Source organism: Canis aureus, chromosome 35 (genome assembly GCF_053574225.1).
Source record: "Canis aureus isolate CA01 chromosome 35, VMU_Caureus_v.1.0, whole genome shotgun sequence".
Classification (NCBI taxonomy): Eukaryota; Metazoa; Chordata; class Mammalia; order Carnivora; family Canidae; genus Canis; species Canis aureus.
The window spans coordinates 20,976,663-20,998,700 of NC_135645.1; the positions used below are offsets into that span (position 1 = coordinate 20,976,663).

Consider the following 22,038-nt stretch of genomic DNA (forward strand, 5'->3'; position numbering starts at 1 on the left):
TCACAATGATTCATCAAATTTAATATTGAATTTATAAATTTAAAGGAGCTCCAAATTCATTTTGGGTGATATCACTTGTAAAACAGAGAATTTTAGTATTATATGTTATTACTTTGCTATGTGTTCATTATAGCATGTGATGAGGGCACGGATTTTGAAATCAAATTGATCTGGATTTAATATTCTAGCCATTCCACAAACTATTAGTTTGATCTTTTCTAGTTATTTAATTTACTTTGCTTCTGTTGTCTCCTGTCATTCCGCTTAAATAAATAAATTACTTTTATTCTGGAGAATTTTAGTCAAGATGAATCAAGTTATGAATTCATTCTTCAAAACATAGCAAATGCTCAATAATTATTAATTATTTTTCACTTATATTCATTAAAATACCAGAGAACCTAATTTTAGAAAAAAATGATCCAAATGTTATCAGGTAGGTTACTGAAAACATGCATGGTTACACGAAGAAAATATTTACATTTAATTTGAAAAATTAAATTTAGTTAAGTTAAAATATAAATAAAAACTTCAATAATTTTAGAAATTAGGAAATATTTTCTATAAAGTTTAATAATCACAGAAGATGTAAAATAGAAATTTGTAAAATTCTAATCCAAGAAATAATACATTGTTTATGAGTAAAATTACAGAAGAGCTAAAAATATGAAGGCATATATCCATGTTCATGTGGCATCAGTAAATATATTAGTTTTTTTTACTTGATTTATAATTTGATAGTTTCTATCAAATTCTAATCAAAATTCCAAAATAATTTTATGGCTCTTGATACACTAATTCTAAAGTAATTATGGAGTTACCAGAGGCCATATAAGAGCCAAAATATTCTCGAAGCAGAAGATTAAAATGACATTGCCCAACAAATATAAAAATCATAATGAAACTAAATAAACATGGGATGGTACTGGCACAAAGTAATCAAATGGCAAATGTCATTTATAGGTAATCTAGTGTTAGTATTGGCAAGTGACAACAAACAGAAAAAAAATAATGGAATTAAATAGAACTTTATCAGCAAATCAGTGCAAACATTAAGAGACACAATATGTGACAGCAATGGGATCAGTGGCAAAAGATGATCTTTAGTAAAAGGTGAAAGATTTATGCAATATGAAGAGAAACCAGAGTATAATATGATCTATTCAGCAATGGTACTGGGACAGGGCTTACTCACATCAATAATGAATAGAATTTCTATTACATAACATGCTTCTTGTGAAGTGAACACTTCTTTGTGAGAAATAATATTATAATACTTTGAGATGAAGTAAAGAACAAAAAATAAAACATTAACAAAACTGATTACATTAATTTTTTTCACAAATAGAAATAAGTGAAAGATAAGTAATTTAATGGGAGAAGATATTTGCCACATTTAAGTATAAATAAACTAATATACAGCACGTACAAGGTTTAAAAGTCAATCTAAAAATGCAAGGCACTTTGACAAAATATGAAAAGAGGCATTTCCTAGAAGCAGCCAACTTAGAACTGGTGCAGAGCAGGGGCATCCAACTCTTTAATTAAATAAAGCATTGCAAAGGCCCATGGAAAGTTGATGTGTTGTGATTGCTGCCCTCTGACCTCCATCAAAAATATGTAGCCATTAGACAAGGAAAAGAAAGAAAGAAAAGGGACGGAATTGGTAAGGAAAAAGTAAAACTGTCACTATTTGTAGGTGACATGAAGCTATATACAGAAAACCCTAAAGACTCCACCAAAACACCCTTAAAATTAATAAATACATTACTAAGTTGCAGGATACAAAATTAGTATATGAAATCTGTTGCACTTCCATATACTAACAATGAGGTAGGAGAAAGAGAAATTAATAAATTATATCTCATTTACAATTGCACCAGAGAGAATAAAATACCTAGTAATCAATTTAACCAAGTGTGTGAAAGATTTTTGCTCTAAGAATTATAAGACTTTGATGAGAGAAATTGAAGATGGCATGAACAAATGGAAAGATACACTATGCTCATGGGATGGAAGAATTAATATTTTTAAAATGTCCATACTGCCAAAAGCAATATACAGATTCAATGCAATCCCTTTCAAAATACCAAAAGCATTTTTCACAGAATCAGAACAAATAATCCTAGAACTTGTAGGCAATCACAAAAGCTTCTAAATGGCCAAAGCAGTCTTAACAAAGAAAAATAAAGCTGGAAGCATCACACTCCTAGATTTCAAGACATACTACAAAGCTACAGTAATCAATGAAGTATGGTATCTTTTTTTATTTTTTTAAAGATTTTATTTATTTATTCATGATAGTCACAGAGAGAGAGAGAGAGAGAGAGAGGCAGAGACATAGGCAGAGGGAGAAGCAGGCCCAATGCACCGGGAGCCCGACGTGGGATTCGATCCCAGGTCTCCAGGATCACGCCCTGGGCCAAAGGCAAGCACCAAACCGCTGCGCCACCCAGGGATCCCTGCAGTATGGTATTTATAGAAAAATAGACACATAGATCAATAGAACAGAATAGGAAGCTCAGAAATAAACCTATGCTTATAGGTATAATTAATCTACAACAAAGGAGGCAGGAATATACAATGAGGGAAAGACAGTTTCTTTAGAAATGGTGCTGGAAAACTGGACAGCTACATACAAAAGAATGAAACTGGAACACTTTGTTACACAATACAAAAAAAAAAGTCAAAATGGATTAAGATCTAAATATGAGACCTGAAACTCTAAAATGCTTAAGAAAACAACACAGGCAGTGTTGGACATCAGCCTTAACAATATATTTACAGATATGTCTCCTAAGGCAAGGGGAACAAAAGTAAATATAAACTATTGTGACTACACAAAATAAAAGGCTTTTGCATAACAAAGAGAACTATCAACAAAACAAAAATGCAACTTACTGAATAAGAGAAGATATCTGCAAAAGATTATCCAATAGAGGGGTTAATACCCAAAATATGTACAGAATCTATACAACTCAACACCAAAAGGGGGGGGAATAATCTGATTAAAAATGGACAAAGGACTTAAACATTTTCCAAGGAAGACATATAGATGGCTAACAGACACGGGAAAAGATGCTCAACATCACTCATCATCAGGGATATGAACATAAAAACCACAATGTACTATCCCTCACACCAGTCAGAGTGACTAATAACAAAAAAACAAGAAAAAAAAAGAAGTGTTGTTGAGGATGTGGAGGAAAGGGAGCTCTTGTACATTGTTGGTGGAAATGTAAATTGGTACAGTCACTGTAGAAAACAGTCTGGAGTTTCCTCAAAATATTAGAAATAGAAATACCATATGATTTAGTAATTTTACCATTGTGTATTTAACCAAATAAAGCCTGAAAACACTAATTCAAAAAGATACATGCACCGCTCTGTTTATTGCAGCATTATTTACAATAGCCAAAATATAGATGTAACTTAAATGTCCATTGATAGATGAATGTATAAAGAAGATGCAGTATAATTATGCAATGGACTATGGCACAGCCCTAAAAAAGAATGAAATCTTGCCATTTGCAACAACATCGATGGACCTAGAGGATATTATGCTAATTGAAATAAATCTGACAGAGAAACAAGTACCATATGATTTACTTATATGTGGATTCTAAAAAAAACAAAACAAATGAACAAATGAATAGATAACAACCATAAACAAACCAGAGACAGACTCATAAATACAGAGAACAAACTGATGTTACCAGAAGGGAGGGGGCAAATGGGTGAAATAAGTAAAAGGTATCAAGAAGTACTAACTTCCAGTTGTAAAACAAATAAATCATAAAGATGAAAAGTACAACATAGGAAATATAGTCATTAATGTTGTAATAATGTATGTTAAAATGTATGGTAAAAAGTAGCTGTGCTTACTTTGGCGAGTGTCTGTAATGTATGGAATTGTCTAATCACTATGTTGGACCCCTGAAACTCATATAGCATTGTATGTCAATTATTATTAAAGTAATAATTTGTTTAGAAGTTGTGTTCCTTTCAACCAACTCTAAAATTGTGTTTTTTTAACCAGTTAAAAATTGTTAAAAATGTGCTTATATCAAGACCCAGTTATTTACTCCAAAGTATATATTTACTTGATAAAATACTTACATACTTGCACCAGGAAACAGAATTTTGACATCAAAGTTATTCCTTATAGCTAAAAGACTAGAAACAATCCAAATGTAAGACATTTGGATGGATCAAGGCAAATGTAGCATACACAACAATGGGACAGAATGACACAGGGAAATTAGTAAACTACCATGCTGCATATTTCATGTTTGAATTTCACCAACAAGATATTGACCAAATAAAGTAAATCACAGAAGAATTAATTTGGTGTGACATCAGTTTTTGAACTTCAAGAATTTACAAAATTATATAATACAAATATTGGCATATGTAATGTTTTAAAAACTGGGGAAAGAGGGATCCCTGGGTGGCTCGATGGTTGAGCATCTGCCTTTGGCTCAGGGCGTGATCCCAGAGTTCTGGGATCGAGTCCCACATCGGGCTTCCTGCAGGGAGCCTGCTTCTCCCTCTGCCTGTGTCTCTGCCCCTCTCTCTGTCTCTCATAATAAATAAATAAAATCGTTTAAAAAAAACTGGGGAAAGAAATATAAAATACAACATAGCAGTCCCATATCCAGAAATGCTTACCAAAGTGAGAATGAGATGTGATTTACCACTTAGCTATTTGGCAAATTTTTTTTTAATGATATTTTTCTCAATTTTCAGAGTATAGAGATAGGCAGTCATGTTTCTGGCAAGTATCTATGTTTTTTAAGATATGTTTGTGATATACATTAGAAATGAAAAGGCATTGTGTCTTTGATATAACAATAGCATTGTTAAGTGTATATCCTATAGCTATATTCACCCAAAGCAATAAATATGTATAAATCAAGATATTTATGGTGTTTAATAGACTATAAACTAGAAATATTTTCAAAGTCAATTTTTAGGAGATAGATTAGATGTATGGAATGGAATACTATGAAGTCATTGAAAAAAATTAGATAGATCTGTATGTGTCCATTTTGAGACATGACCAACCTATAGTATTAATTAAAAACATATATATATTATTTTACATATATTATATATATAATATTATTCAAATGCTTAGATTTTTAAAATTTATTGTGGACACCCCTACTCTTCTTTTTTATTGTTATTTTTAAGACTTAGTTTTCTAAGATATCAATAGGGATAAACACATATTCTAAACTTGCCATTTTGAATGAAAAAAAATCTATGTATTATCTTAACAGTTTATTAAACAACATATTTTAAAGGAATGAATAAAGAAATACAATGTGATAACATTTGTCACAGGAGTTCACTTTGAAAGAATTCTCAAGAGAATATAATTGACAACAAACTCCAACTTATATATAAAACCTTAAGATAAGATTATGCTGAGTGAAGTAAGTCAGTCGGAGAAGGACAAACATTATATGTTCTCATTCATTTGGGGAATATAAATAATAGTGAAAGGGAAAATAAGGGAAGGGAGAAGAAATGTGTGGGAAATATCAGAAAGGGAGACAGAACATAAAGACTGCTAACTCTGGGAAACGAACTAGGGGTGGTAGAAGGGGAGGAGGGCGGGGGGTGGGAGTGAATGGGTGACGGGCACTGGGTGTTATTCTGTATGTTAGTAAATTGAACACCAATAAAAAAAAAAAAAAAAAAAAAAAAAAAAAAGATTTTAATGAAAAACACTTAGAAACAAATTATTCACCAGTTGGAGTTGGTTAATTACTGTATATGCATGAAACGGAATATTATGCATCTTATAAAAACTTCAACATAAATATTATAACCCCTATATATAAATAAATGAAAAGGCATGCTACACAAAATGTATCATGTGATCATTGTAAGGAACAAAGAATTTTGAAAGGATTTGAAAGAAACTACTGCAGAAATTTTTACCATGAGGGTTTGCAAGAAATTTTATAGAAATCCTCAGTGTGATTTATTTTTTACAGTGAATTTTTATTACTTTTGTAGGCAGAGTAAATAATAAAACTGTTTCTATTAAAAAAATCTTCAAGCCAATTATGTGAAATAATTTTTAAAAAATACTTCAATTCTCAAATATTATATTATACAGACCATATAAAGATGGAATTAGGAAAAGCAAAACACTCATTCAACTCAAAATATTAATTGCCTACTCTACATTTGGCCCCCCTGTTGGCACTGACAGAGTAAGCAGTGCATGGTAGGACATAGATTGGTTTCTCGGGAAATGGAAAACAGGAGAGTTTCTGATAACTGGTTGGCCCCAGGAAAGTGGTCTGACCCACTGGTGAGAAGCTGTGAGAAGTTAAATTAGCCATTCTGATAGGAACTGTATTAGACACAAGGCATAGTCAGCATCACCCTCGGGCCACAGCCATGGGGGAGAGGATAATTTTCTCTGAATTATTAAGAAGCAGTTTGGCAATATAAGTTACCAACACAGCCATGGTGGAGGAGTTCTTCACCTAGTTACTTTGCCCTAGTGAATAGCTGGAGGATACAGCAATCACACCACTAAATATGCGCTAAATTAAACCACTAAATGTATCCTATAGAAAGGGTTACTGAAGGAGCAAGTCACCTTCAAACAGTCTACTGAAAACAGCAAGATACCCAATAGGGAAGCTGAACCTGAGGAAGAGCACAACAGCGACTGCTTGCTGGTTTTGAGCATCAGTGAGACATATCTTGTGATTCATGAATAAATTTTTAAAGGAAAATTTGCAGGAAACCAGAACTCTAGCATGAGCAAGCATGGGCAAGAGCCAAGAAATCTAATTATGACTAATCATTTAGAACCACAGGATGATGAGACTGAGGGCATTTGGGTTGCATGTAAGAGAGAGTAAAGATAATTTTTCCAAAGGAAAGTTTTCAGAAAGGATAAATCTTGAATTTTAGGCGGGAAGCCCCCAAACTTGACATAGCTATGTTAAGGAACTGTAATTCTGAAAACGTTGACTAATCCTTTGTTATTCTACTTCATTTTTAGTTCTTAAATTGAGGTTCTGAAACTCTGACATGAGTTGTTTCAGCTCTTTTTAAGTTACATGAAAGAGGAAAGGAAATTGAGAAGTATTGATGTTTTAAAATGTCTTCTTCCTATACAACTCTTGGCGTTAATGAATATTAGGCTCCCTCAACAAACAAGAAGTCAATTGCTTACTGTTGGAATGTGAATCAATACTTTTAAACACGGTGGGATGATGTAATACATTCCCACATGACGTGCTTCTAAATTATGTATTAGTTTGCAGACGTCTCTTGCCATAATAATATATTATCTCTAGGCCCTGAGATGCACACAAACTTGTCCAGTACATAGTGCCAACCAGTGACACAGCTATAGCCTCACTCCATAACACTATGTTCTCCAATATAGTAACCACCAGTCACCTGTGGCTACTGAGTGCTTAAAATGTGGCTAGTTTGAATTTAGATGTGCTATTAGTGTAAAACTGACCCCAGAGTTTGAAAAGGCAAGATCAAAAAGAAATTCATTACTGATGATTTTCTTATGATGAATTGTCATTGAAGTGGTGGTATTTTGGATAGACTGGGTTAATTATTTCAAAATTAATTTTATCTGTTACTATTTCTACTGTGGCTATCCACATATTTAAAAATTCATTTATGGCTCGCATTATATTTCTAATAGTGTTACTCTGAGAGATTAAAATGCAATAATAAGAACATTTTCTAGGAAGTTCAAGATAATTATATATCTAGTCCTAGTTATGTTCCAAAGGTAGGTAACAAGGGATTCTGAGACATAGCAACTTCAAGCAGTCATGCAAACTTATGGGACATTAGCCAGGTGTTTGGTGCTTTGTCAGCACTTTTGCTTCCTGTATCTCATATAAGTGAGTCTTTCAATGTCTTCAGAAACAGTTAAATCAATTTAACTCACACGTTCTTGAAAAACAAATCTTTTTTTTCTCTTTAGTTTTGCATATGCAGAAACAGATTCTGAAGCAATTTCAATATGGTTTTTGTTGAGAAGGTTCTTAAATTTGTTACAAATTGAACTCATAACTTAAGTTGTAAGTTCAGGTTTCTGTACGTTAGTGATGGTGTCTTTAGAGTTGAATCACAAGGTAACCTGTTTCTTTCATCCTCTTTAATGCTTATTCAGCACAAGAGACAGTTAATGACTTCTAAGGGTTAACATTCCTGTTTTCTTTGGAAATGGTTTGGCTAGTAATCAGTGTCGGTAGATTCGTTGGCATATTCTGATATACTAGTAAGTGTTGGCTGGGGAAGGATGCTGATTATTTAACACCAGTGTTTGACAGAAAGCTTATGTTTATGGTGTGAAAAGGTGCAGGCATCTAGAAAACTGCATGTTCAGATGTTAGAAGGGGTCTTTAGGGAAGGATCTTGTGCCAGATCTGCTTTGAAATGTTGAAATTGGCTTTCACAGTGTACACAAACTATCGGGGTCTATTGGCGCCTCCGTCACATGCTGTCATATGAGGAGGCTGCAGTTGGAACTGCATAGCCAGATAGTGTTGTCGTGCCAGGAAGCATGGGCACCTCTACTAGTCCTTGTTGACAGCTCCTTAGAATAACATAAATGCCAACTTCTGTTAGAAAGATGGGACCGTGGTTGGCTTAGAAGGAACAAAATGTCATGTAACTAAAGCTCATCTTATAATCAAGCCCTAACCTATTTCTCTAGGGTTAATTTCTCTTCCTACTTGACTGTAAGCCCAACAAAGGACAAGATTTTGTCTATTTTCTTCACTTTTAACTGTAGTTCTGTGATGAAGCCTGGTGTATAATAGATTCTCAGTAAATATCTGTTAAATAATACCTGTCTACTTACCATTCAGGGCCAGCTTTCCCTTTACTGTATACATAAAAATCCATGCATCACTTTTATGAAGCCGGCAGCCAAAAGGGTACTTAGATGGTACTTCTAAGATTTTCCTGGATGTCTATTAATTAAAGATCAATTAGCTATTTGTATTGGCATAGTTTTTCCTTAGAGCTACTCTAAGCATATTCCAGTATATGATTTATTTAAAAAATGGCCCATTACCTGATCTATTTGCTCTCATCATGGTGAAATTCCTGTGTAAGGTAGGATACTGGTAGCTGCATGCCCAACAGTTGATCACAACAGCTATGTAAAACAGAAATCAATACCTGTATTCAGTGGAAGGTAATTTTTTTCTTTACTTTTTGAGTCTTCAAGATAATGCTCTGAATTTCTTACATATGTGTTTTAATTTGTATTATAAGGAGCGGGCTTAGGCTTTGGAAGGATTACTGCAAAAGAGAGACATGTACATTTTGTGGGTTTAGTTTTGCATCCCTGTGACCAGTGGAGGAATAATCAAGCAGGGAAATAGGAAGGCATTCCTTCAGGGAAACTGTTTATGAGTCCAGTGATTCTGTATTCGGTATTGTATGACTTCAATAAGACATATAAAAGGGAGTGACTTTTTCTAGAGTTAGAATGATTTTTAAGCACAAAATTTTAGGTAGGTAGTTTGGGGTATTTGTTTCTTAACCCTAAAACCAAAATGGTTTTTTGAAGTACTTCCTTGAGTTATGTATGCATTCTAGCTTATTGAAATAATTTCAGCAAACAATTTCTAGCCTGTCTATGTAGCAGGCACTATGACATACTTATTCAAAGATTAACAAGTCATGATCCCTGTCCTTAAGTATCTCATCAAGCAGGAAAGGCAAACACACCCACCCACACCCACACCCCCACACCCCACACACACATGGAAATAGAGGTAATGCTGGCCTCTTATAAAAACAAATATCCATGAGACACAGAGAAGGACATACTAACTTCAACTTCATCAGGTAGGTTCACACACAGGACAACCTTAAAGTCAGTCATTGAAATACAAAGAGGGTTTAATCTCTTTTCTTTAGCCTTGAGGTTAGGAGTGGGTTTACTGGCACAGAACATATAGGAGAAACAAAGGAACAGACAATAAAAAAAGTGTGATGGATCTAGTCATGTTACTGCAGTACATAATTCCAGAAGGCATATTCCCATTGTGGTCCATGGTAACAACTGTGCCTTGCAAAACTCCAGGGGGTATCATTCACACAGCTTATATGAATTAATCTATTGGAATTGTGCAACCCAGAAGCCTAGGGTTCTGACAGCAAGTAGTTAAGCTATTTGCAATTACTTAAGGAGGGACTGTGGGAAGTGAATCCATAAATACCTGTAGCAAAATAAATAAATAAAAACAAAAAATAAATAAATACCTGTAGCATGAGGTTATAGGACATAGAGCTAGGGATTATTAATCTGTAAACAAAGGATGCTGATTAGATTGTTAATATAAAAATGGATAGTGATATATTATTTTGAAAATTGTAATTCAAAAGCTAAAAATAAAATTTAAAGGTACTTACATCATTTCTTCAGGATTCAGTTACCATGGAGCCTGAAAAAAAAAATTATCACTCAACATGAAATAAGTCATAAAAACCCCTAAATGTATTTGCAGGACTTCCTGATCTTGGGGTGTAATGATGGGATATTATGCAAATGACAGAGCCTCTATGTGAAATCGCCAGAGAAATCAGAGGATAAGGGAGCAGAAAACAAGGAGACACAGAGATTTTAGAATATTGCAATTTAAGACACATAGCAGTAACACCTAAGACTTTTTGGGCAATTTTGATTTTTTAGTTCAGATATTCCTGCTTACAGTAGAGCTCTTCTTCCCCATCTCTATACCCTTTTTCACTGAATTGGATATTCCATAGCTGCTTTCTAATTATAGGATATGTGGCATTCATCTATTCAAAGACAAAAACAAAATATATTTTTTTAAGTAGAAAATATAATCTTATTAGAAGTGGGAAGCTGAGGCATTACTTACGTGGTCATAGGCAGACCCTAGGTAAGTAGCAGCAGTCTGGTTGTTTTTCAAATTGGTTGTGTGATAGGACCACTGTGTGGATATTGGTCTGCTTGCTTTCAGGTGAATAATTCTCCTAATGGACTATCAAGTACTTGGATGAATCTATCAGTAATGCAGACCGTGGCTCCTGTACTTTCCTGAAATGCCTTCAAACCAATTTTGTAAATTACACCCAATATGAGAGCTAGATGACATGTCATGAAAGATCAAGCTTTTTGGTAAAATGTCATTTCTTTGAAAGTCTTGTATTCCCCTTTCAGATATAAAGTCTTTTGAAAGGGAAAGTGAACCATTAATATGTATTTTATCTGTTATCTTAAATTTTATACAGAAATGTATAGCATTCAGAAAGTTCAAGAACACCTAAGAATTGGATAAGTAATTTCATTCACTGTGAGAAAGCTTTCTGTTTTGATATAGTCCTAATGGTTTATTTATGCTTCTGTTTCCTTTGCCTCAGAAGATATATCTAGAAAAAATGTTGCTATGGTCAATGTAAGAGAAATCGCTGCCTATATTTTCTTCCAGGATTTTTATGATTTCAGGTCTGATGTTTAGGTCTCTAATAATATTGAGTTTATTTTTTTTATGATGTTAGAAAATGGTCCAGTTTTATGCTTTTGCATGTAGTCATCTGGTTTTCCCAGTACTTTGTTTAAAGACACTGTCTTTTCCCCATTGCATATTCTTGCCTCTTTGGTCATGAAGTGGGTTTATTTCAGAGTGTTCTATTACCATTTGGCTCCTTGATCTGTGTGTCTGTCTTTGTGCTAATACCATACTGTGTTGATTACTACAGCTTTGTAGTATAGCTTGACATCTGGAATTGTGAAAGCTACAGTTTTGTTTTTCTCTCTCAAGACTGCTTTGGCTATGGGGCCTTTAGTGGAACTATACAAATTTCAGTATTATTTGTTCTACTTCTACAAAAAAATGCTGGTGGTGTTTTGATAAGGATTTCATTGAATCTGTAGATTGCTTTGGGTAGTATGGACATCTTAATAATATTGATCTTCCAGTTTATGAGTATGGAATATCCACCAACAAAACAAAAAAACAGCCTACTGAATGAGAGAAGATATTTGCAAATAATATATCCTTTTTTCTTTTGAAAATAATATATCCTATAAAGGGTTAATATCTAAAATATATAAAGAACTTGTACAATTCAACACATACACAAAAATAATAATAATAATTGGATTAAAAATGGACAGAAGACCTGAATAGATATTTCTCCAAAGACATTACAGAGGGCCAACAGACACTTGAAAAGATACTCAGCATCACCAATTATCAGGGGAAGTGTACATCAAAACCACAATGAGGGATCCCTGGGTGGCGCAGCGGTTTGGCGCCTGCCTTTGGCCCAGGGTGCGATCCTGGGGATCCAGCATCGAATCCCACATCGGGCTCCCAGTGCATGGAGCCTGCTTCTCCCTCTGCCTATGTCTCTGCCTCTCTCTCTCTCTGTGTGACTATCATAAATAAATAAAAGTTAAAAAAAAAACACAATGAGATATCACACCAGTCACAAAGACTAATATCAATATTCCTAACATTGATATATAACAAGTGTCGATGAGCATATGGAGAAAAGGGAACTCTTGTACATTGTTGGTGAGAATACAAATTGGTACAGCCATGGTGGAAAACAATCTGGAGGTTCTGCAAAAAAATAAAAAATAGAAATAACACACTCTCTAGTAACTCCACTATTGGGTATTTAACAAGAACAACAACAAATCTTGAAAACACTAATTCAAAAAGATATATGCACCTTTATGTTCACTGCAGTATTGCTTACAATAGCTAAGATATGGAAGCAGCTACGTGCCCATCAACAGACAAATAAATAAGGAAGATGTGGTATATATATATATATATATATATATATATATATATACACAATGGGATATTATGCAGCCATAAAAGGATGAGATCATACCACTTGTGACAACATGGATACACCTCGAAGGTATTATGCTAAGTGAAATGAGTCAGACCAAGAAGGACAAATACTATATGGTTTCACTTATATATGGAATCTAAAACCCAAACCAAATGAATAAACAAACAAAAAGCAGAATCAGACATAAATACAGAGAACAAACTGATGATTGCCAGATGAGAGTGGGGTCGGGGATGGGTAAAACGGGTGAAGGCTCTCTCTGTGTCTTTCATGAATAAATAAATCTTTAAAACAAAACAAAAAAAAAATGGGTGAAGGGCAGTAGGAGATACAGGCTTGCGGTTATGGAGTGAATAAATCATGGGAATAAAAGATACAGCATTGGGAATACGGTCAATGATACTGTAATAGTGTGGTATGGTGACAGATGGTATTTAAACGTGCAGTGAGCATAGCATAACATACAGACTTATGGAATCATTCTGTGGTACGCCTGAAACTAATGTAGCCTTATGTGTTAATTTACTAAAAAAATTTTTTTAAATGTTTCCTTAACCTGTAAGAAATTTTTTAAATATTACTTTTTTCCCACATATATCCAACTGTCTTAAATAGGCAAGTTAATATATATACCCATAGAAGGAACTAGAGTCTTCTAGAATAATAAAATTTAGAAATAAAAACAAAAAATTTAGAAATAAAAACAAAATTACCATATATTTCTCTAGTTTTGAAATATGTGTATGGAATATGTGCACTAAATCTATTATCAAAATCAAAATATTCTTTTGTTTATTAGATATTCCTATAGCTGCTTACCTGGCCAAAGAAAGAATTCTTAGAACTACTTATTAGCCAAGGGGCATATCACCTAAAAAATATTTCAAAGTAAAAAAAAAAAAATACTTCAAAGTATTTCTGTAGTAGTGGGTGTTTCTAATTAGGAAAGTAGTATGTGTTTAGGAAAGGAAATATTGGCGAATGCAGAGAAAGGGTAATACATTTATTATTCAACTTATCAAGGGTTTTAATATAAGGTACAATTACTGTTTTTAAATCTCAATTTGGAGACTAAGTACAATTCTTTATTAAATCTGGCAGTACCTAAATGAAGCATGGAAACTGGCAATTGGCAAAATGGTCTGTTTCCTTAGCTCCTGTGTGAGATGCCTGTAGGCCTCTCCATCTAGGAAAGGACAGGCTAGGGAATCCTTTTGGCTTTGTGAGAACTATCTCAGCGTCAGCAATATGCATCATTATACACATGATACTTTGCATAAAGTTTGATTTTCCTCACCATATGTAAATTTTAAGGTGACTTTGGCTTGTTCGCATTTGTAGAGGAAAAGGAATGTAAACTGTTTTTTTTTTTTTTTTAATCTGAACAAAGATAATTGGTATGGTAAGTATCTTTAGAGATGAGAGAGTAACTTTGAGACTTGATTTCGAAGTATTTGACAGAATGTCTAAAAATAGTCATTCCTTAAAGCCTTCAGGTGAAGAGAAAACCTGATGTCTAAAATAGCTTTACTCATAAATTCTCACTACATAGCTAGGATTTGGGTCTGAAGATCTCATTTGGACGGAAATAACAGGCTGCCAAGGGGATTAATTTGAAATAACCGTTTTATGTTGGCTGGAAAACATGACTGTGATAACCACAATCACAACAACCACAATAATAACACCAGCCAATAGTATGGATGCTCTGACCCACCATCCAACTGTGTGCCTTGAAAGATTGAAGGCAGACCTTGCTATTTTACAAGACGAGTCCAACTTAGTTATTTTATTTATTTATTTATTTATTTATTTATTTATTTATTTATTTATTTATTTTTTTCAACTTAGTTATTTTAATAAAGTGTATGGAGAGAGCTTACCTCAACAATTTAACTAAATTGGAAGTTAGATTTTAACTAAGTTAGAAGGCTAACTTGATACATTTCTTGGCTAGTAAGTCATTCCTACTACTTTGCCATTGGCATGCTGACATCAATACTAAATATTTGTTTCATATCTTGTGAAAAGATTATTTACGTTAAAAATATCTCTGAGGGATCCCTGGATGGCGCAGCGGTTTGGCGCCTGCCTTTGGCCCAGGGCGCGATCCTGGAGACCCGGGATCGAGTCCCACATCGGGCTCCCGGTGCATGGAGCCTGCTTCTCCCTCTGCCTGTGTCTCTGCCTCTCTCTCTCTGTGACTATCATAAATAAATAAATAAATACCTTAAAAAAAAATTAAAAAAAAATATCTCTGAAACCACATGGACTTTTTTGTTGTTGTTGTTTCAAGTTTTTATTCAAATTCTAGTTAGTTAACATATAGTGTAATATTGGTTTCAGAAGTAGAATTTAGTGATGTTTTACATACATACAACACCCAGTGCTCATCACAAGTGTCCTTCTTAATACCCATCATCCATTTATCCTACTTCTTCCTACCTCCTCATTAGCATCACTCAGTTTATTCTCTATATTTAATAGTCTTTTATGGTTTGCCTCCCTCTCTTTTTTCCTCCCTTCTCCTATGTTCATCTGTTTCTTTTCTTAAATTCCACATATGAGTGAAATCATATAGTATTTATCTTCCTCTGACTGACATGTTTCACTTAGCATAATATTCCCTAGCTCCATTCATGTTGTTGCATATGGCAAGATTTCATTCTTTTTGATCACTGAGTAATATTCCATTGCATATATATACCATATCTTTATCAATTCATCAGTCAATGGACTTTTGGGCTCTTTCTATAATTTGACTATTGTTGATAATGCTTCTATCAACATCGGGTCCCTGTGTCCCTTTGAATCAGTATTTTTGTATCCTTTGGGTAAATACCAAGTAGTGTAATTACTGGATTATACGGTAATTCTATTTTTTAACTTTTTGAGGAAACTCTATACTGTTTTTCAAAGTGGCTGCACCAGTTTGTAGTGTAAAAGGGCTCCCCCTTTCTCTGCATCCTCCCCAATATCTGTTATTTCCTGTATTATTATGTTTAGCCATTCTGTCAGGTGTGAGGTGATATCTCATTAGAGTTTTGATTTGTTTTTTCCTGATGAAGTGATGTTGAGCATTTTTTCATGTGTCTCTTGGACATCTGGATGTCTTCCATGGAAAAATGTCTATTCATATCTCTGTCCATTTTTCTCTCTCTCTTTTTTAAAGATTTTATTTATTTATTCATGAGAGACACAGAGAGAGGCAGAGACATAGGCAGAGGGAGAACCAGGCTTCCTGCAGGAGCCTGATGTGAGACTCGATCCCAAGACCCCAGGATCACTCCCTAGCCAAAGGCAGATGCTCAACCGCTGAGCCACCCAGGCGTCCCACGTCTGTCCATTTCTTAACTGGATTATTTGTTTTTGGAGTGTTGAGCTTGATAAGTTCTGTATAGATTTTAGATACTAACCCTTTATCAGATATGTCACTTGCAAATATCTTTTTCGGTTTTCTAGTTTACCTTTTAGTTTTTTTTTTTTATTTAAATTTCATTCATGGTGCAGAAGCTTTTTGTCTTACAGAAGTCCCAATAGTTCATTTTTTGCTTTTGTTTCCCTTTGCCCAGAGATGTGTCTAGTAAGAAGTTGTTAAGACCAATATCAAAAGGGTTGCTGCCTGTGTTCTCTTCTAGGATTTTGATAGTTTCCTGTCTCACATTTAGGTCTTTCATCCATTTTGAATTTATTTTTATACATGGTGTAAGAAAGTGGTCCAGTTTTATATTTCTGCATGTTGCTGTCCAGTTTTCCCAACACCATTTGTTGAAGAGACTTTTTTTCATTGGATATTCTTTCCTACTTTGTTGAATATTAGTTGATCATATAGTTATGGGTCCATTTCTGGCTTCTCTATTCTGATCCATTGATCTATGTGTCTCTTTCTGTGCCAGTATCACACTGTCTTGATGATCACAGTTTTGTAACATAGCTTGAAGTCCAGAATTGTGATGCCTTCAGCTTTGCTTTTCTTTTCCAAAATATTTTTGGCTATTTGAGGTCTTTTGTGGTTCCTTACAAATTTTAGGATTATTTGTCCTAGCTCTGTGGAAATGCTGGTGGTATTTTGATAGTGACTGCATTAAATGTGTAGATAGCTTTCAGTAGTGTAGACATTTTAACAATATTTGTTCTTCCAGTCAATGAGAATGGAATGTTTTTCCATTTCTTTGTGTCATCTACTATTTCTTTATGGCTACCTGGGAACTGTGGCTCACTGTTGCTGCCCAGCATCATGAGTGTTCTACAACATATCACTAAATTGTAAATGGAAGTGGAAAAATTGCAACTTGAACCATCATAAGCTTGGGACCATCTGCATACATACATTCTCTTAGAATGAGATACTAAAATTTTCTAATGGGAATATCTCTAGGGAATAGTACTGAGGAAATGGTTTGGATGGCAAAGTGGACTTTATGCTTGCTTTCAGGCCTCTATGAAGAAACTTACATTTTTATTATTTTCTTGACATTTTTATATAAGTAAATACAGTTAAAATAATATATACTTTTAAAAGTTTTCTATTTGCCTAAGACTCATGCTGAGGCATGTTTTAGCCTAAAACTGTACATATGTGTATATGTTGTTGGTGTGTTTTATATATGAAAGAGACTGGGGTACATTTGTTTTTGCCCCTTTATTTATTAGTTGAAAACTAAAATTCTGGAAGGGGTTCTTTTTTGTCTCTTAAATAAAAGATATAGATTTCAAGATTACAAATTGTTTAAATTCTGCTATGGAGGCTGGTATTAGTGATAAACCCGAAACAATAGTTTTCTTAGGCTTCAGTGCCTTAGGGTAAAAATTAAGAATCAGAACAAAAACCACAAAGGATTTTATCATACAGCCTGGAAATAATCATTTCCATAAAAAACAGAGACCAAAGGTGGTTGTGTTTGTCACTTAATAAAAAGATTTTAGTTGCCCACAGATTGTGTTCTGTGATCACTCAGGGCACGTTTCAGGTTCACTGTACTCCTGCTGTTTGTACAATGATAATATGCATGCGGCTGGTCAAAGCAATGGGTACAACAAGACCAATATACATTTTCTAGTAGATGTATTATATTAGTCAAATTTGTCCAAATTGATCTGACCTATTTCTATCATCTGTCTATCTATCATCATCATCATCATCATCATCATCATCATCTATTGAGATACAGATTTTAAGGAACTGGATTGTGCAACTGTAGGGACTGGCAGGCTTGAAATCTGCAGGATAGGCTCGCAGACTGGAGATTCAGGGAGAAGGTGATGTTGCAGTATCAAGTTCAAAGGAAGACTGAAGGCAGAATTCTTTTTTCTCAGCGGAACCTTAGTCTTTTTGTCTTTTCTTTCTTTCTTTCTTTCTTTCTTTCTTTCTTTCTTTCTTTCTTTCTTTCTTTCTTTCTTTCTTTCTTTCTTTCTTTCTTTCTTTCTTTCTTTCTTTCTTTCTTTCTTTCTTTCTTTCTTTCTTTCTTTCTTTCTTTCTTTCTTTCTTTCTTTCTTTCTTTCTTTCTTTCTTTCTTTTTTTCTCTTCTTCTTCATTTAATTGGAGTTTAGCTAACTCAATGTTACACTAGCTTAAGGTATACAATATTGTGATTAGACAAATCTACATATTATGCTACAATCACCACAAGTGTAGCTACCATCTGTCACCATACAACTCTCTTACAATGCACTGAGTATACTCCTTATGCTAGACTGTTTATTCCAGTGATTTATTCATTCCACAACTGGAACCCTATGTCTCCTACTCCCTTCTACCCATTTTGCCCATCTCCCCGCCCTCTCAGTCTTTTTTTCTTAAGGCCTTCAGATGAGTGTTTGAGACCCATCCACATTATGAAAGATAATTGGCTTTCCTCAAAGTGTACTTGTACAAACATCTATTCCATTTTAAAAACACCATTGCAACATCTAAAATGATGTTTGACTAGACATCTAAACACCGTAGTTTAGCCAAGTGGAGACATAAAATTGACCATCACAGGTATGATAAAGACCACAGTTAGACCTCTATTAATCTTCATCTACTACTGTGATTACTTGAATATGTATATTCATTTTAGAAGGAAATTGTAACATTTTTCAGTGTAATTAAAAATAATACTAGTCAAGAATTAACCTTTACTTAACTAAGAATTAACCTTTACTTAAAATATTACTTCTAGTTACCGAATTGATCTCTTATAGGAATAGTATGTGTTAAATGAACACCCTATAATCACATATCTAATTCATCTCAGGGAAGAATTAGTGGCTACAACATTTATATTTTCCTTAAGAATAATGTTAACTTGGGACCCTTGGGTGGCTCAGTGGCTAAGCGTCTGCCTTTGACTCAGGTCGTGATCCTGGGGTCCTGGGATCGAGTCCCCCATTGGGCTCCTTGCAGGGAGCCTGCTTCTGTCTCTGCCTATGTCTCTGCCTCTCTCTGTGTCTCTCATGAATAAATAAATAAAATCTTTGCAACACATAATACAAAACAAAACTCCATCTGGGGTTTCTAGTGGCGGTTGAAATATTCCCACATGTGATCATCCAAAAATATGCCATTCCTCACACAATGTGGGATAAACTCCTTGACTTCTGAGGCCCAGGAGTTCATCCTGCTGTGTGTTTTAGAATCCCTCTCCTGCCTAAATGTTTTATGACAGTGAAAGGCCTCTTGATCATGTCCAAGTGTGTCTTTCAATTGTATCTATTTCTGATCATGTTCCAGTTGCTTGGCCCTGCCACTGGGGCCCCGTACTCATTGTGAGCATAACTGTACTAAATCTTTTTTCCAGATCAGTATAATAAAGGAGTGAGGTGCATAAAAAATAAATAAATAAGATAAAAATAAAATTAAAAAAAAAGAATAATGTTAACTTAACACACATGATTATAATTTCAGATGTCATACAGGTAATTGAAAAGTAATAAATGAAATATTCAAGACCATTATTTAAGGTAATTTACATGTATGCCTCTCAGGTCTCTTCTATCCCATGTCCATCCTTTCCACCCATGGATTCCCATTCAGCCACCAAGCAACATCAACTTTCTTCTTAGCATCCTTTATCAAAACATTCCTTCTGAACCTTCACTTATACCTAAGTTCAATTATGATACTTAGAGAATTGCATCCCTTAATGATATGAGAAATCAAAGTCTTAAGCTAACGGAGTAAGTTACCAAAAATTATTCAGTGTTGAGAGAACTAAATAGTGTTGCTTCCTTGTAGTCTGGATGGTTTTCCTAAGAAAATGTTTTTATTTGGTACCCATTTTAGCTCAACAATGAATCATAGTATGACTTTGAACCAAATGTGAAATGGAATTGAAAGATAACTGTGAGGTATAGAACTGTTTTAGTAAATGTATGTGTTTCACCCAGATTTATGACTTGATTTTTACTTTTTTAAACAGAACTCATAAATTGCATAAATATATCAAGCATAATACTTCGTATATAATAAGACCTTAACTTTAATTGCATTTTTTAATCCTCTTTTTTCTTTTGCAAGAGAATTGCTGATATTCTTTATTTTGATTTTCCAACTATCACCAAATTTTGTCACTGGCTAGAATTATTTTGATTTGCTATTTTCATGACTATTTAATGACTACTTAGTGGATCTAACAGCACCCCAAGTCATACTAACAGGATTTAGTTACAATGTCAATATATTTCTCAGGTTTTCATTGTAACAGCAAGATTCCTGAGCAATTTCCATTTTACCGGGACATTCAATCCTGCAATCTATTAATATTTTCTATTTTCCAAATATTCAGTGCATTTTATATCATTCTGTCTTTGCATGAATTATTTAGAATGATAGATCCCCCCTCCTGAGAAGACATCTTACATAGCACTACTAGCAAGATTTAAGAAAAAAGTTCATTTTTTTAATTAAATAATCTAATGCTAAAGTATTTTTCCCTTAAAATGAAATATGCACCCTTCCCATAAAATCTGTATGGATACCTTCTGAAGTAATAAAAACCTTGTTTACTGATAATAGTTATCATGTATTCATATATCAACTTTAAAAAAAATTTTGGCTAAACCTTATTGTTTCTTGACTTCCTTATAATTCTGATTATTCTAATACACTCTACTTTTTAACATCCATCTTGAAGCTAATATAAAATGAAAATATAACTTAAGGTTAGTGCACAAGGAAGTTAAATTATTAGTACTGGAGGCTACTATAGCATTATGGAAAAATCCCAGTCTTTATAGTTATGTGAACTTAGTTTTATATCCCAGATTTGCAATTTACTGGCTCTGATCAATTGACTGAACTTCCTCTGTGAAATGATGAGAGTAATATGTCAACTGTAATGGTTATTATGAAAATAAAATGTAATAATCCATGTAAATACCCAGTGCATAGTAAGTACTCAATTACCTTTACCAATTTGTCCATTTATTTGCTCCTTTTTCAAGAAGAATTTACTTCTGTATTGTAAAATAACTATTCTCATAAATGCTTTACATGTCACTATACTTCATTGAAACATAATAATTTAAAAAAAAAACTTTTTATTTTGAAATAATTTTAGAATGACCAAGTGGTAAACATAATACAGAGTTCTCATATGTCCTACACTACACTTTTTAAAAAAAAAAAGATTGATTTATTTATTTGAGAAAGCTAAGGCACATGTGCATTAGTGGGGGGAGGGGTAGAGGGAGAGAATCTTTAGGCAGAGTCCCCGCTGAGCACCAAGCCTGACACAGGGCTCAATGTCACAGCCCATGAAATCATGATATGAGCCAAAAATCAAGAGTCAGACGCTTAACCAATTAAGTTACCCAGGTATCCCTACACACTACACTTTTTTAATGTTAACATCTTACATAACTATGATTAATTTATCAAAATTTGGAAATTAACATTGATATAACACTATTAACTAAATTACAGATTTCCATTCAGATATCACCATTTTCCACTGACATGCTTTTTCTGTTCCAAGATTGATTCAAACTACCATGTTACATTCAGTATATATTGGTTTTTGTAAGGTCGATCACAAATTATTTATAGCCTACTGGGTTTAGGTAAGCAGCTTGGCATTGTAGCACCAACCACACATTTTTGGGAGAGGGGATTGTTTTTTATATCTTCACCCAAATCATTAATAACAAGTTTGAACATGAGGTGCCTGAGTGACTCAGCTGGTTAACCGC

General features: G+C 33.9%; 1 long non-coding RNA gene across 2 annotated transcripts in view; it reads right to left on the reverse strand.

Moving 5' to 3' along the window:
• LOC144305344 (uncharacterized) overlaps positions 1–22,038 on the reverse strand; it is a 95,290-nt gene that overhangs the window by 55,260 nt on the left and 17,992 nt on the right. For both annotated transcript variants that reach the window (XR_013372384.1, XR_013372383.1), the window contains exon 2: positions 10,438–10,469. This is a non-coding gene — a long non-coding RNA (uncharacterized LOC144305344). The remainder of the gene's footprint in view (positions 1–10,437; positions 10,470–22,038) is intronic.